A 16,820-nucleotide genomic window follows, 5' to 3' on the forward strand; every position below is an offset into this window, starting at 1 on the left:
GGGGAGAATTGGGCCAATGACAAGTAGAGAGGGGCAGGCTCAGTTATGCCACGCACACACCCACTTCCAAAACACACAAAAAGAGACTGCTGGGACAGGTAGAGACATTAATTTCCCATTTCTGCGGAGCATTTTGACGGCCGACATCCCATCCAGACAGAGACCAGAACCAGAGAGCCATAGACTACAGCACTTTGAACCTAGAAGGTCCACTGCAAGCAAAAGTATTCTCAGCATGCCTTCAGAATCCAGCAAACCTAATCAAACTATTCAACAGCCGGGCAAGCTGTTTGAATTCTTTGCCAAGAACATTTGCCAGTACCCAGAAAGCAGTGTTACATCCAGAATCCACTTGATCCGGACTGGAAAGCAGAGCAGTATCCAGAACCAGAGGCCGCTGTATCCAGAGAGGCTAGACCAGCAGAGCAGAGCTGACCCAGACGCTGTGAGCAGAACCGCCCGAAGTCCAGTCCAGTTGACCAGATCCGTGACAAGGCCCATTCATTTCAAAATTAGGAGTGAGTATCCGCCAGAACTGTGCAGAACCCTCTAATCCAAACTATTTTAACCTAAGTAGAACTGCCTCCTAGAATCGTGTCATTCTGTCATCTTTAAAACTAAAAACTGTCATCTGTCATTCTGAGCTTTAAAATTGCAAATCAGAAAAGCTACCTTCACATAATCGGCCGTATCTCCGGAACCGTTTGTGCTAGGAGCGGGATTTAACTTTTATCTTAAAACCAAGATTCTAAGCTTTCCAACGAGCCTAGAACCGTCTTCCTACTCCTTAGAGTGCCTCCGCAATTGCGCTCAACGCACGCGACTAAATTTGCCGCGATTTGACATTTTGCTCAATTTCAGCCACGTGTAAAAATCAGCAGCTTCTTGCTTTCCTTTGCTAAAATTCGTTTTAACCTGCTGGTTACACATAGAGCATTGCTAAAGTGAGCCTGAACTAATATAAACTAGATATCACCCACCCTGATCCTCTAGAGGGAATTAAAAGCATTTTTGGCACATTTCTCACTTCATTGTCATCACATTAAAAGCATTTTGGGCCTGTGTTTCAAACTTCTACCTGTTTCCTCTAAGCTTGCTGGGGAGGAACTGAATTTCGTATTGTATTTGATGCATTCCTGAGAACTGTGTGCTCCTCTTTCCATCTACTTCCATTTCTTACATCGCATAGGGGGGGGTGAATTGCCAGAGAAAAAGCGATTGTTATCTTTTGCTAAAATCATATCAAGTTATTTCTGTACTGCATTTTATTCCTCATTGCTTTTCCCTTGAAACCATAAAAGTATTTTTGCTACCTTATCCATCCTATACTAACTCCTCATTGATTGTAAAGAAGTGTGCTAGGGCCAGATTGCCCATTGTTGATCAACATTATATCCATAAGTGTGATATCAATTATTAATTTATTATAAAAGTGTGATATATATCTTGTTAATTTTTCAAATAAATCTTTTAATTTGCAAAACAAACCTACTTCTTGGCTCAGTGGGGTCAGGGGGATTCTCAGAGAGGGGTGTTATACAAGGGTTCATCATCCAGATTATAACTTGCCATAAACATATATGAATAAGGGCTTCCCTTGGGCATCCCAGACAAGGCACTGACTTAGTCGGATTGCTTGATTTTAGTCACTTACAAAGCGCAGTCCAAAAATCAATCCAGTGAGAAGACCAAGGTCGAGTTCACAAAGTTGGGAAATCCAATGATTAGAAGAATCCACGTGGTACAGGACAGTCCAAAAGAATATCTATTATAGCATTGCCAAGGTCAGGAGCCATGAAGTTCAAAGTATGAAGAGCAAGACACGAGGTAAATGCTACACGCTGGCCGGGAGCACAGCTGAGAAGCACTGAGCCCCGTGCCAGGCATTCATTTAAGGCCGTTGTTGTGGAAACCAATCACATGACTTCCTATGTGTCACATAATCAGACGGTAGCATTACCTGTGAGTCCCTCAGTTTCCAAGGTAACCTCCATCAGGATCGTGGCTGAAGCCGCCAGCAAAGTGGCCTCTGTGGGAATACCAGGCTCCTCCCATGATGATATGCATGACCGCAAGGAGGCAGCTTGCTATGCCCCTGCCAGGTTGGATAATGTCATGCACGGTGGGCAAGCCAGCAACGTTGTTGGTTTCTTGTTGGGTTTGTGACAATGGTCTTGTTGCAGATTTCACCATTTGACACCTCAGAGAGTGCCAAGAAGAGACTATATGGGAAAGAGCAATGGTTAATATTCTTGTGCCATACAGTAGAATCAGGGTTGAACAAACTGATAGAGTGGCATAAGTTATAGTCATTTTAAGATTTATGCACACTTGAGTCGTAGTTTGTGTGACATCTGTCCCAGAGGTATTCACATTCACTAGCTTATGAATCTGCCTGCGACTCTATGCAAGACTTGTACAGCTTAACTATATGCATTGGAGTGTGGTGTACTGAACTCCATTACAATATGGCTGCCTGTATTTACTAGGCACCATAGAGATTTAGCAATGGCAGAGAGACAATGCACAACCTGTACCATAGCTTTATTTTTGCAACCAATGGCAGGTTTGGTTGCTCGCAGCTGATTCTGATGTCCACACGCAGTTATCGAGCCCCCTGCGACTTGTGTTTCACAGCACTGTGGAGGATACTTAGGTAAATCTGGACGTGTGTGTTGACTACCGTAGCAGTTATACTGTCTATGGCTCCAGTTTCTCATCTACAGAGTTGCTCTTCACACGTGGTTTGTCTCCGTTGCTGCTTGTAAAAGTTTGCTTGTTTTATTTTTTAACAGCGGTCCAGTAAATACTACAAACTAATATTCATACTGTGTATATCCAGCATGTGCCACAACGTTTATGGACGGGTTCGACACCAGCTGGACGGAAATACCATTTTGAAATGAAAGATGAATTACTAAAGTATGCTAACGTATAGTGAAAGTTCTGTCAGTTCCTCAACATTCACCCCGTTATTTGTATACATTCTGTGCAGTGAAAGATTCCATTGGGCATAACCGTAGAGCATGGTAGTCCATTGTTCTTGACCGACCCAGTCTGTGGAGTTAGAATAATGTGAACATCAGATAGAGTGTATTAACGAACGCTCAGGGATTTGGCCACAATATTTTTACACTAGTCTGCAAGATCGTTATTATTAATGCCATCACAATGCTTAGAATGATGCAGTATACTGTTGGAGTACAGTGAGCTTGCGTTTACAGCTCAACATGCTTTTTTGCCAGTATATAGTTAACAATGATTTTACAGACGAGTTCTGTGTTAAAGTAGTTCCGGCTGAAAGTTTCTAGTAACGGTTTTTAAGTAGGTCAGTACGTGGATGAGCAGCTTTTGCACCCACTTGTATGCATAGCCAGTTATAACTAGATGTATGTAAACAGTTTTATGTGCGTTAACCGTCACCTTATGTCCTGTCTTTTCACATTCCTCTAGATTGCAGCCTATTAATCAGATGTCTTAACTACACTGTGATTTTACACCTTTGGACTTGATTACGGTGAGACTCCTTCAAGGTGATTATTACCTCATAGAAGTAGACTATTTGAGTACAACAGCATTAATTTACGCTGTTTGTATTGTTTCTATAGCCTCATCCAACGAATCTGATTTGAAGAATCAGTCAACAGTTTTCCAAATTGCACATAGTGTTACACTGGTTGTGTGTGAAGATTGTATCTGCTAGGTTGGTTCCTCTGAAGAAGATCTGCAAAATATTGTACAACAAATTTTAAGAACGAAACATGTTGGGATAGGTTATAACCACTGTAATTTTCAACAGTGTAGTAATACTAATGTATTAAATTGTATTCAGACCTATTAGAGGTATCCGCCAATTGTAAATCTTGGCTAGGTAGTCGAATAGACTTATGAACTATAGGGTGTTCTGAGTACTGACCAACGCTGTTATTATTTTTATGTTTTTTTCCCAGGTGTATGTATTTTGAGATTCTGATGTTTTGCACAGCACATGTCACTTTTCTGATGTATTTTGGAGGTGCGATTTATTGCACTTTTTATGTGTTTTTAACAATGTTTGTGTAATAGTAATAAACATACAAATTTATTGATTCTGAATATATGTCTCTCCATGAGAAGAGGGATGTTGACTATTGCATTCATTGTACACTGGAGTGAATGACAACGTGGTTTGAGGCTTAAAGAAACAATACAAAGTTGTTGGGATCTCCAGTTTTTTATTTGGTAGGTGTATCAGGGAATGGTCTGAACTTCTTTAATTTTCCCTGTGTCTTCCTTAGGTTGGTATTGTAGAAGGGGTTTACTGTCATCTTTCCAAAAATCCTAGAATAACTATTGTGTGATCTATATTGTCAATTTTACATGATAAAATGCATTTCTCCCATTTTACACAATGGGCAGTCCCACCACTCATTTGCTCTGACCCCCACCTTTATTAAGTACCAGTTCTACTCTGTTCAGACATGACATCAGTAGAGGGATCTGTGTTAATATTAGCCTGCCCCTTTCAAGAGCTAATGACCAGCTAATGTATTTTTTATGGGATTTGTGACCCGGAGGTCATCAGGGCTGTAGAACAGAGCCAGTCTTATCTGGTCCACCCTGCATTTCCCATCTAAGAGCCTCCTATTTCTTGTATTCTTAAGGAATAGCACTGACAATGAAGGCAGCCGGGGCAAAATCTCCAGGGCAACCAAGGGTGGCCCTGAAATTTAATTGCACATCTGAAGATTTAGCCAGCAGCACAAAGCCTTTCAAACTCACCGCCTGTAATTCGTACATCAGTGCATTTTAAATGACCTTAAGGCACACAATTTTGCAAAATATGCATAAAAGTTTCTTAAACATTGTTCCTGGGGATGAGTTTATGATAGGCAGGAACCCTATTCACTTTTTGAAAGTCTGGCGAGCCTTTTGCTGAACATATTCTTAGTTTAGAGGGGAAAAACGAAATGACATGCATTTGTTTATTTCACAGTAAAAAGGCTTTTTTAACACAATCTTGGCATTTTCATTTGAGATTTGCTCTACTGTTCCTGGAAATATCAGTGCAGCTCTCCATAGATTTATTAACACTTTATGTCCATGTGTGATTTTGTTCCTTCATGAAAGGTAGTTTGTTTATTTTAGCATTTGGAAGTTTTTAGAACCCCTTTCTCTCCTTTTTGCTTTGGTTCCATAGGCCTTATGTTGGACATAATTTCTGCCCAGGCCTTTCATTTCGGGGCATGCACACCAATGACTATGGACTATTTATTCATGGCATCCGGGATATTTCCCACCGCCAGAAGCCCCCTTCATGGCTCTTTCATTACCCAGATCAGATGAACTCAACTCCTTCTTTGACAGCCTTTCTGATCTTTATTTTGGCAACTGATCCAAGCCCCCACCCACCTTCATGGTAATATCCTTGACCTGTATTCGTAAAGGATACTTTGCTGGTCCCCGGTCCGATTGAGCCAGTGACCTGGTCTGACCATCACCTGGTCACATGCTCACTTCAGTCAGCTCCCCCTCCCTGCAAGATTCTACCCTCTAAGACGCCTCTCCGCTCCTGGCGCTCGGTTGATCCTAAGACACTTAGTGCCCTAATAGCTTCCAATTGTATCTCCCTGCGACCCCTTTCACTTGCCGCACTCTTTCAGTCACTGACGACTGCCGCCAATCATCATGCTCCATTGAAACGTACTCAAGGCCGCAGATTACCATCTCAGCCCTGGTTTACTGATCTACTAAAAAATGCTCGTCTCCAACTCAGACAAGCCGAACGCAAATGGCGGATTAACTATGATCCAGCGCTTAGAGACCTTTACAAGATCAATCTCTCAACCTACTTAGCCAGTGTTAAACTTGCCAAATCAACGTTTTTTGCCCAGAAAATTGAAAATGCTTTACTCAAGCCGAAAACTCTATTGTTCATTCTCTTGCTTCCTCAGAGTCGCTGACCTCTATGGTTAAGCCATCTCAAAAATGATGTAATGACCTTGCATCCTTTTTCACCACAAAAATTGATGTGATTAGATCTAACATTGCTAAATCCCTGACGACACTGCCCCCTGATACCATCGACTTTGTGCCTCCCCACCTACTGATTCGTCTCCTAGCTGGTCGACCTTCCCTCTGTTTAGTGAGGGAGAAGGCATGGCAGCCATATCCAAAATTAAATTCTCCTCCCCTGAGGATGCCATCCCTGCGATCATTATGAAAACGATTGCCCCCGACATTCTAGCTGAAATTACTGCGGCTATTAACAACTCCTGCCAAACTGGACTGGTCCCCCCAGAATTGAAATCTGCCAGGGTTATCCCCCTCCTCAAGAAGTCTTCTCTTGATCCCACGGTCCCTGACAATTTCCGTCCGATCTCTCTTCTGCCATTCTTGGCTAAACTTTTGGAATCTCTGGTCTCACCTCTTCTGTCCTCCTTCTTGGAATCCTCTAATATTTTTGACCATGCACAGGCAGGCTTTAGACCTGGTAGAGAGACGGAAAGTGTACTTGTCTCCGTACAAGATGATATGTCCAGACTGGTCGATGCGGGCGGAGTAGGGGCTCTGATCCTGCTGGATTTATCTGCCGCATTCGACACGGTAGACCATTCTATCCTTCTATCCCGTCTCACACAGATTGGGATCTCCGGCTCTGTTCTCGCTTGGTTCACTTCTTTTATTTCCTACCGCACCCAGACTCTTGCCATGACTCCCTTTCTTTCTGCCCCTTGTGCCCTTACCTGTGGTGTCCCCCAGGGATCCTCTCTCTCTCCGTTCCTGTTCAACATTTATATCTGGGCACTGGTCTGCCTTATCCGCTCCTACAGACTTAATTGTTATTCCTATGCGGATGACACCCAGATCCTGATCCGGCTTGATCAGGATCAATCTGAGGTCCCAGCCCGTCTTCATGATTGCCTTAAGTCAGTCGGTATTTGGATGGACCAAAATTGGCTCAAACTTAATGGTGACAAAACGGAAGTAATGCTCGTTGGTTGCCCTCCCAACCCATCATTATGGACTACCGCTTTTTGGCCCACATCGTTAGGTCCACTACCCTGTCCTCTGAACAAGGTAAAGAATTTGGGGGTTATCCTCTCTGCCTCCCTTTCCATGTCAAACCATGCCTCGGCTGTCTGTCAGTCCGCACATCACCAGATCAGGGTACTAAAGAAGGTGCTACCTATGATCCCAGAAACCATGCATCCCCCGGTGGTGGTGGCACTGGTTCTCTCACGGCTGGACTATAGTAACTCCTTGTACTTATCCCAGCCGACGGGTCTGCTACAACGCCTCCAACGTATGCAAAATCTGGCAGCCAGACTGGCTACTGGTTCCCCCTATGGCGCCCACATCTCACCGGTACTTCACCGTCTCCACTGGCTCCCGGTGGTAAAGCGAGTTAAGTTTAAGTCACTATGTATCGTCCACCGGGCAATTCACGGCTTAGGAGCGGAATTCCTCCAAGCTAAATTTTCCCGATATATCCCGGATCGTAACCTTCGCTCCTCTATAACCAATCTACTTAAGGTTCCCAGGTTCAATCGGGAAAGACATGGCGGTAGAGCCTTTTCTATTACCACAGCCAAGCTTTGGAACACTCTGCCATTATCACTTAAATCCTCAGCTAACCATCTGGCTTTCAGGAAAGCTCTGAAGACCACCCTGTTCTAACGTTCTGCCCTTTTTGTGTTCCCTGAGCTCGCAGCTTCCTTACCAGTGCCATGATGCCTCTGGGCGACCGTGCGCTTTACAAATATATATAATATAATATAACATAACATAACATTACTTGCACAGAGACAAGAGCAGTGAGAGAGTGATGTTACGCTCACCTGGCTCCCACAGAGGCGCCAATCGGACCTGGACAGCTGCGGTCTCCACCAATGTGACACATAGGGCCGAGATGACGGACTGGGCTGGCCCACCTAGCTTTCTTTGTGGAATTAACCACCTGTGGAGTTGAGCGTAAATCCCCCAACCCCGCTGTTCTCCCCACAGATCACCTTTGATGTCCCCTCTTATAGTCTCACCTGATGGTTTGAAAAGATGAGCTCTCCATCCTGCATTGAGCGCAGGGGCGCGTTGATAACCAGTTGCTTCACTGGCTCGAAGGAATTGGTGAGTTCCAGAACAATATTGACTCCGAGATTCCCGGCAAGACGCCGTAAGTATAAGGTTCATAAGAGTTCAAATGCCTGACTTTCACTCTTGTCCGATTCCTTGCAGGTTGCAGCTTGACCCTAATGAAGAGTTCCTTGTGGCAACCGGTAGTATTCTGGTAAGGATTTGTATTTTCCAACACAGTTCGATAAAATGTCAATATGTAACCTGTTACTTTCTCCCTTATTCAGGCGCTGAGAGAAAGTATGAAGTCTTGGGGGAATAATACCTCCGGCGGTAAAATCAGGTAAGTCTATTGTGGTGAGGAGGGTTCCCCTTGTTAGTCCCTTTGTTTCATCTTGCTGTCCTTTTGTTTCCCCTTAGGGGCCGGGGTTCGGCAAAGATGCAGTGGAAGCTGCGCCGACCCGTGAAGAGGAATAGTACCCCCGGCGGTAAAATCAGGTAAATCTATGGGGGGGGTAACTAATATTCCTCTGTGTATTCCCTTGGCTCACCTTGCTGTTCTTGTCTTCTCCTTAGGTGCCGGAGTGTGGCGGGAACATGCAGGAGGATGCGGTGGAATGTGAAGATGCTGCGAAGGCCGGTGAGTTCAGTGCGGCGCTGCAGCAGGCGAGGCGACGCGCACAAAATAACTTCTTTCTTCCAGCTCGAAGGCGATGGATCGGGAATTCAGGTAAGGATTAAAGGTATTGCTCTTGTTCTAACCTTTTCTCCTTCTTTCTCCCTTTTTCTAGGAGCTCCAAAATTCGAGGCGGGCGTGGCAGAAGGCTGGATGCAGACTTGCAGGCACGGTGAGCGTTATGCTGCTGGATGCAGAACAACGCGAAGCGTGTGCTGCTCTTCGGGTGTGGTTTAAATAGCCTCCAAAGTAGTCCCAGGTAAGTATTCCTCCCCAGCCCCGCCCGAGTAAAAAATAGTCCCTAAGTAAAGTAGTCCCTTCCAAGCCTCTTTTGGCTTGGAGCTCTTGCAGCATGGTCTGCATCAGGTAAGTTTGTAGCATGGTCTGCATCAGGTAAGTTTTAATCTATGAGCCTGTGCCTATGGCGCCAGGACTGACTCTACATATGAGCCTGGCGCCATAGGCGCCAGGACTGGACCCAAATAGCCCCTAGCAGGGTTGTTGGGCTTGCTTAGGATAACTTGATGCCTGCTTCTGGGGTTGCTGGACGTGGTCTGGGTCCCCGGGGGTAGGCATCATGACAGCGGGGTGTCCATTTCACTGCGGCCTGGGTTTGTCCAAGAGATCTCCTTCAGAGCGTGTCTGCTCTTTTCCTGGTCCTGATGGAATGGTGCTCTGGTCTGCCCCCACTCTTTTTGGATTCTTTTTAGGTTTTTGGTCCTGAACCCAGGTGAGTTGCTAGGTCTGGAAAAGACCCGGGGCTAAGCTGATGTCGGAACTGTTGGGACTGGGGGCTAGCTAGTCTTTTGGCTGTAGCTCCTGAGATTCTATTCGGGGCTACAACCAAAAGATCAGGGGCTATAGCTCCCTTAGCCCCCCCCCCCCAGCAACGCCCCTGCCCGAACCACTCCCTTTCCGGCAGCTCACATTTGGCCTGTAGAGGCAATAAGTTATTTAGTCTGCCAAGAAGAATGGAGAGATTAAGTATTTCATACAATACTATTTTCCTCGGTAGGGACGTAGAAATTGTCAACAGAAGAACAAGAGACATATCACAGTTTATTATACAATTTTCGAACATAACAATTATGGTTTGTACTAACTTCAAAAATGAGCATACATTGTTCTACTCCCTGTAAATGTATGATTTTCTTCATCTGGGTTGCCATTCTGTACCATTACTCTTCAGATGGTTCCTGGGCTCTACACTCACTGGGTTCTTCAATCAATCACAGGTTCTGTCTCGGATGACAGCCTTTCAACTGATTGATGTGAACCCATTTCTCTTCCATCGGTTCTCCTTTAGGGATGCGGATCTTATAGGTGACAGGGGAGACTTTATGTACAATTTCAACCGCGCCACACCAGGAGGGGATGAACTTCCACTCTTTGGTCTGGTTCCTTTGAAAATTGTACAGGTAGACCCTGTCTCCTACTTGGTACTCTTTCTTGGTGGTCTTTAAGTCGTAGTGAGTTTTCATCCCCGCTGCTAACTTTTCTAGATTCCGCTGAGTGTAAGCAAAAGCGCACTGAAGGTGTTTTTGCAAATTCTCAATGTACTCATGAGTTGTGGACACGTTGATCAGGGTCTGCTCTTGAGTTCTCTAGAGCGGAGGCTGAGGTATCACAATTGATCGTCCAGTCATGAGCTCGAATGATGACATTTTTTGTCGCAGAAGATCGTGTAGACTTGATGGCCATCAGGACAAGCGGTAGTCCGATATCCCAAGTAGGGCTAGAGTCTGCCACAAACTTCTCTAGGATGCCCACAATGATTTTATTGTACCTGTCAATTTCCCCACTCGAGGCTAGGTGGTAGGCAATGTGGAGGTTTCTCTTTACCCCGAGTATCTCCCACATCTTTGTTATCACCTTACTGGTAAAATGACTTCCTCGGTCGGACTCAATCCTTTCGGGAAGGCCAAAATGCGAGAAGATGTAATTGATCATTAGGGCAGCAGTTGTTTCTGCCTTGCAATTTGGGGCCAGGAGACATTTCACCCACTTTATGAACAAGCCTGTCACAGTCAACATGTATTTGTTTCCTCTCACAGAGCAATTCACAAGCCCGATGAAATCGACTTGCAAATCTGACCAAGGCAGTGGCATTCCCCTTTTTTCTAGGAGAACTCTGTGTGTGAGGGAACTTAGCTGAAATTGAGCACACACAAGACACCCCTTCAAGTATTGGTCGAGGTCCTGACACATGTGTGGCCAGTATGCGTCCTCTCGCAAGATTTCAAGAGTTGTATTAAACCCCCTATGACCGGCTGTGGCTACGCCATGGGCGTGACTTAACATAGACCCCCTATGATCGGATGTGGCTACGCCATGGGCGTGACTTAACATCAGGCTTCAGAATGAGGTACGTACCACCTACTGGTCACATCCAGAGATGGATCTCTTTACCACCAAACCGACTTGGATTCAGAACATTTTGGAAAACGTCATTTATTTATTTGGATTTATAAAGCACCCAGCGGCCCGGAGGCATCATGGCGCAGTTACAGAATATTCACTTGAAGTAAGTTGTAACATTTGTTACATAGAAGACAGACATTAAAATGACAGTGTTGACAGTTGTTCTGAGGTTACAGAGGAACAACTTTGCTTTTAGAGCTTTTCTGAAGGTTGTGAGGGATTCTTTATTACTTAAATTCAGCAGGAGGGAGTTCCATGCTTTGGGGGCTAGTACTTCAAAGCTGGTTCCGCCAGCTTTTGGCTCTATTGAATGTTGGCACTGTAAGTCTCATCAACAGCCGCAGGTCTTTCCCAGTATAACCGGATTCAGTCAGAGGAAAATTTGCAGGGTCTTCAGTGTGCTGATATAATTTCCCAATTATCGTATCCCCTTTTTGTGCCATAATCAAATCCGCATCTGGGGCTTCCTTACTCCACTGAGCAGTTGAGAGTTCATTTTGCGTAAGTGTTTGGGACCTGGTGACAGCAGCAACCTGGATTTCCCCCAACAGGGATTTGGTTTCTATGAGATCCCTGTGGATGGCTCTGGTTTTGGCCAACTGGTCAGCCAAGTCATTTCCAGTTTTGTCTGGTCCCTCTATTTTGGGGTGACCTTTGATCTTCTTCCAGTAGATGGTCATCTCATTAGAGGTGACCACATCATCAATGGGTTGTATTAATTTCTCATATTTGAGTGGTTTGTTATTTGCACACAGCATGCCTCGATTTCTCCAATTAAACAGGTACTCCACAAACCCATTCCTGACATCATCTGAATCACTGATTATGACCAGTTCTTTGAGTTGGTGTTGCATGGCAGTAAAGATGGCTTGATGTACCACCATCAACTCCCCCACCTGACTACTTCGGGTACCAATCTCGTACTCAGCAGAGGCCTCCGGGCATCAATTACCGAGGCATTACCAACACCAGTCACCAGTTCCTTTTCCCCGTGATTATCAACATCGTAGGAGCAGCCATCCACATAAACCGTGGGTATCCCCTGGCACGTGTCTTCCTCATAGACTTTGTGTGGGTTAGTAAGATACGCCTCCATGTTGTCTTCAGTTGTTAGACTTTCGTCCTCGAGAGAGTTTTCTTGAGCACAGTCATGCAAGTCAGCCAAACCTTGCGCGAGGGGTCTCTTCTTGTTTTGGCCATATCTGACCTACAAAGGAAAGCCTTGCATGGACAGAATCCAGGAAGTAATTCTTGAATTACTCACATTCCCTGTTCGGATTCGGTCACTTTGTAGATATTGCAAGGGCTGGTGAGGAGTCTCGAGAATGATGTGCTCCCCTGGATGAACGGGCGGTAATTCATCAACGCCCACACCATTGCCAGGAGTGCCTTTTCACAATCGTTGAATTTTACCTCCACAGAGGACAAAGTCTTGCTTGCATATGAGATGACTTTGTTGACCTTGTCATGCTTTTGGTATAATACTGCTGCTAAGCAAGTATTTGAGAACCCCGTCTCCAAGAAGAACTCTTTGAGTTCTATGGGGTAAGCCAAACAAGGCGCTTGGGAAAGGCTTCTCTTGAGTTGTTTTACTGCCTCTGCTTGCTTTGGACCCCACTCCCATTTGACGGCAGCCTTTAGTAAATGACCAAGGGTCTTGTGACCTCTGCGTAGCCCTCTATGAACTTTCTACTATAATTAGTAAGTCCAAGAAGGCTTCTTAGTTCACGCAGAGTACTAGTGTCTTTTAATTTCAATAAGGCTTCCACCTTTTTCGCTTGGGGACTGAGACCCTCGGGGTGATTTCATGCTCTAGAAAGTTCACGTGGGTCTTACACCACTGTGCCTTCTGAAAAGACAGTTTTGCTCTGGCTATCTGCAACTGGGTCAGAACATGGCATATTTCAGGTATGTATTCCTCCACAGTTGAGCTCTTGATTAATACATCATCTACATAGGCTAGGTTTCCCCTTTCACCCAAGTTGGGCATGGCCTTATGCAGGAAGATGTTAAATTGATTGCCAGAGTTTATGTATCCAAAGGGGGTTCAGGTCCACGTCTATTGCTGCCCTCCAAAGGTAAAGGCAAGCTTGTACTGGTCTTCCCTACTCACGGGTACTGTCCAGTAACTGTTGGTCAGGTCAATGCGGTATACACCTTTGACCCTTGGATCTGGGCCAGCCCCTGATCTATGTAGGGAAGACGCCATCTTGACATGCGGACCCATTTATAACTCTGTAAGGTCTGTGCAAAGTCTCCATTGGCCATTGGATTTGAGTATCCCCAGTACCAGGTTATTAAGGGTACTGTGGACTGGACAAATTATCCCACAGGATTATACATTTTTAATAATCTCTGTGTGTGATTCCACAGATGCAAGAGGCAGCTGGTATTGCTTCACAAATACGGGAGCCATCCCATGGTCCCTTGGTATGAAGGTTCAATGTATCTCGGTGAAACCACAGTCGTACAAGTCCACGGCAAAGATCTCCTGAAAATTCAAAAACACCTGTTTTTTCAGTGTTTGCTCCTCAGTCTCACAGGCATCAGTGAGGTTGATTCGCTCCTCAACCATTTGCCTGAAGCCTGGAAATACCTCAGGTTTTGCAATTTCTGTGGTATCCTCCAGTTGAGTGGAAAGATCTCTTGTTATGGTGTTGGCCTGCACATGTGGTTTCAAGGATGCGTGGTAGTCACTGTTGACTTGAAATACCACCTTATCCTTCCTGATGTCACAAGTTACCTCTTCACCACCAAAAGGGCAGCAGGAGTACACCAAGAAATTCCCCCCTTGCCGGGTGAAAATCTTTTCCGGAGGTATATCGTCATCACAGTGGCAATAGTCATTTGGAATTTGTCCCATGATCTAATTCTCTAAGTCAATAGAATAATGTTGGGCATCAATCGCCATTCCAATAAAGGTGTCTGCGCCCAAAGTGATAATGCAAGGGTCAGTGTTAGCCACCAATATTCGAATGGTGTCATGTTCTCGGTCAACTAGTGGGGTCGGGTTCAAATACAACCCTTGCTGTTGGAGTGATAATTCAAATTTATATAAGCGTCCTTGTTTTTGAGATTCAACCCTAGCTTCATTTTTAGGGCAATTGTGAATTGTCGTACCTGTCCTGGGATGGTGACCTCTTCTCCTGTTTGAACTTCAACTGCATACAACAGCAATTGGGCTGACCTAAATGCTTTCTCAGGGTTGTCATAGCCCATGGGGTTACTCCCCAGTCAGGACCAGGCTTTGCAATTAATTGGGTCCAAATGAATTGCGAATCGATTGTGAATGTCCATGCCTAAGTAAAATGCGGAGGGGACATCGCTCAAAACCAGACAATTATGTTCTATGCTTTTGTCACGAATGGACATTTTTAGCGTGCACCTGTTAGGCAGGAGAGGTTTGGAATTGGGAGTTTCCAGGCACATTTCCCACTTGTCAATCCACTTAAATGTGTGAATGGTCTGATTCTTTGGGAGTTTCCTGAATTACGCTTTTGCTGATGAAGCTTTTTCCATTACTCAGCGAGAACAGCCCAATCCCCTTATTTACCTGAATGGGAAGGAACAACTGTTCACCCTTTTTCTGGATATCAGCCAAACTTTGAGCTAGATTTTCATCATCTTTTGTCATGGGATTGGGTTTTCTTCAGATTGTCGATTGGTATAACATTTCAGGGTATTTCCTTCCAGTGTGGAATGCCAATTAAAACTGGGAGGAAGGTTGATTTTCAAAGATGGAGAAGGGTTTCCATCACCAGTTTGCTCTCCTACAGGGATGACAGTGACGTCAGGGACTTGATTGATCCTAAAGTGAAATTCAATTTGGTCAGACCATTGTTCAATCATGTGGCATGTGCCATTCAGACTCACATAACTTGTGCTTTGTTTTAGTTTGATTGGTCGGTTGGTCTGAGTCCAGAGGACCTTTTTCACGCAGTCAATGAGGGATGATAACCTCCATAGGCCAACCATTTAAGAGTGGGCGAGGGGCTTCAGCCCCTGACAAGTTTGAGATATTCACACGGGGAAGAGGAAAAAAAAGGCAAGGATTGTTGTCCCCGTCAAATCATGGGTCCAAAATATAAAAACAAAAAGACACAAAAGAAAAATGGATAGAAGGGTTTATCCAGAACTTATCTATGCCTACAGCATTGTAACAGTGCATAATAGCCTTTGGCAGCAGAGCAATTAGAGGGGTCCCTCCACCCATAGCCTTATAAGAGAGGAGGGGTCTGCCCGGAAAGAGGACCTGACAGAATTTTCATTGGAATCATCCATCCAAATTGCCAATTCCCCAGTCCCGGTAAGTGACGTAGACAACGATAGTCAGTGTGAAATTATGGGGAGAAAATGTCAAAGTCGGGCTACACATAGAGATCACACTTACCCACAAAAGGTGGGTAGATTTTAACGAAATAGTGGGAGTCCTCAAGGACCACAAAGGGGGTTTGAATCTGAGGGCACCCCCATTCCTGACTCTTGAAGAAAGTAGACCATGGGTGCACAACATACGGCCCGCGGGCCAGTTGTGGCCCGCCATGCCCTTTTGACCGGCCCGCGAGGCACAAAGACTTTCCTAATGGAGGGCGGCCGGCGGGCGCCCTCCATTAGGAAAGTCTTTGTTGTCTTCCGGGCCGGTGAAAACACTGGCCCTCATTGGCTCAGCACACACACGCATCACGTCGCTCCTACGAGCCACGTAATGCGTGTGTGCTGCACCAATGGAGGGCCAGCACTACGGCTGGCGTGGTCCATAAGGCTTGATGCCGGAAGGCATTTCAGCCTTGGACCACGCCAGTCGTAGTGCGATTCCAGCGTTCCAGCTTACCTGCCGCTTACCTGCCTGCCTTCCAGCACGTCTCCGGTAAGTGGTCTGTTTGTGTTTGTGTGTCGGGTTTGTTTTGCTTTATGTTTGTGTGTGTATGTTGCGGGGGGGGTGTGTGTCGGATGTGTATGAATGTTTGGGTTTGAATGTATTTTGTGTGTATGTTGAGATGCGGGGTGGGGGGTGTGTCGGATGTGTATGAATGTTTGTATTTGAATGTATTTTGTGTGTATGTTGAGATGCGGGGGTGGGGGGTGTGTCGGATGTGTATGAATGTTTGTGTTTGAATGTATTTTGTGTGTATGTTGAGATGCGGGGGTGGGGGTGTGTGTCGGATGTGTATGAATGTTTGTGTTTGAATGTATTTTGTGTGTATGTTGAGATGCGGGGGTGGGGGGGTGTGTCGGATGTGTATGAATGTTTGTGTTTGAATGTATTTTGTGTGTATGTTGAGATGCGGGGGTGGGGTGGTGTGTCGGATGTGTATGAATGTTTGTATTTGAATGTATTTTGTGTGTATGTTGAGATGCGGGGGTGGGTGGGTGTGTCGGATTTGTATTAATGTTTGTGTTTGAATGTATTTTGTGTGTATGTTGAGATGCGGGGGTGGGGGGGTGTCGGATGTGTATGAATGTTTGTATTTGAATGTATTTTGTGTGTAAGTTCAGATGCGGGGGTTGGGGGGTGTGTCGGATGTGTATGAATGTTTGTGTTTGAATGTATTTTGTGTGTATGTTGAGATGCGGGGGTGGGGGGGTGTGTCGGATGTTTATGAATGTTTGTGTTTGAATGTGTTTTGTGTGTATGTTGAGATGCGGGGGTGGGGGGTGGGGGGGTGTCGGA

Source organism: Ambystoma mexicanum, chromosome 3q, assembly GCF_040938575.1.
Source record: "Ambystoma mexicanum isolate Mex_15411 chromosome 3q, UKY_AmexF1_1, whole genome shotgun sequence".
In the NCBI taxonomy this organism is placed as follows: Eukaryota; Metazoa; Chordata; class Amphibia; order Caudata; family Ambystomatidae; genus Ambystoma; species Ambystoma mexicanum.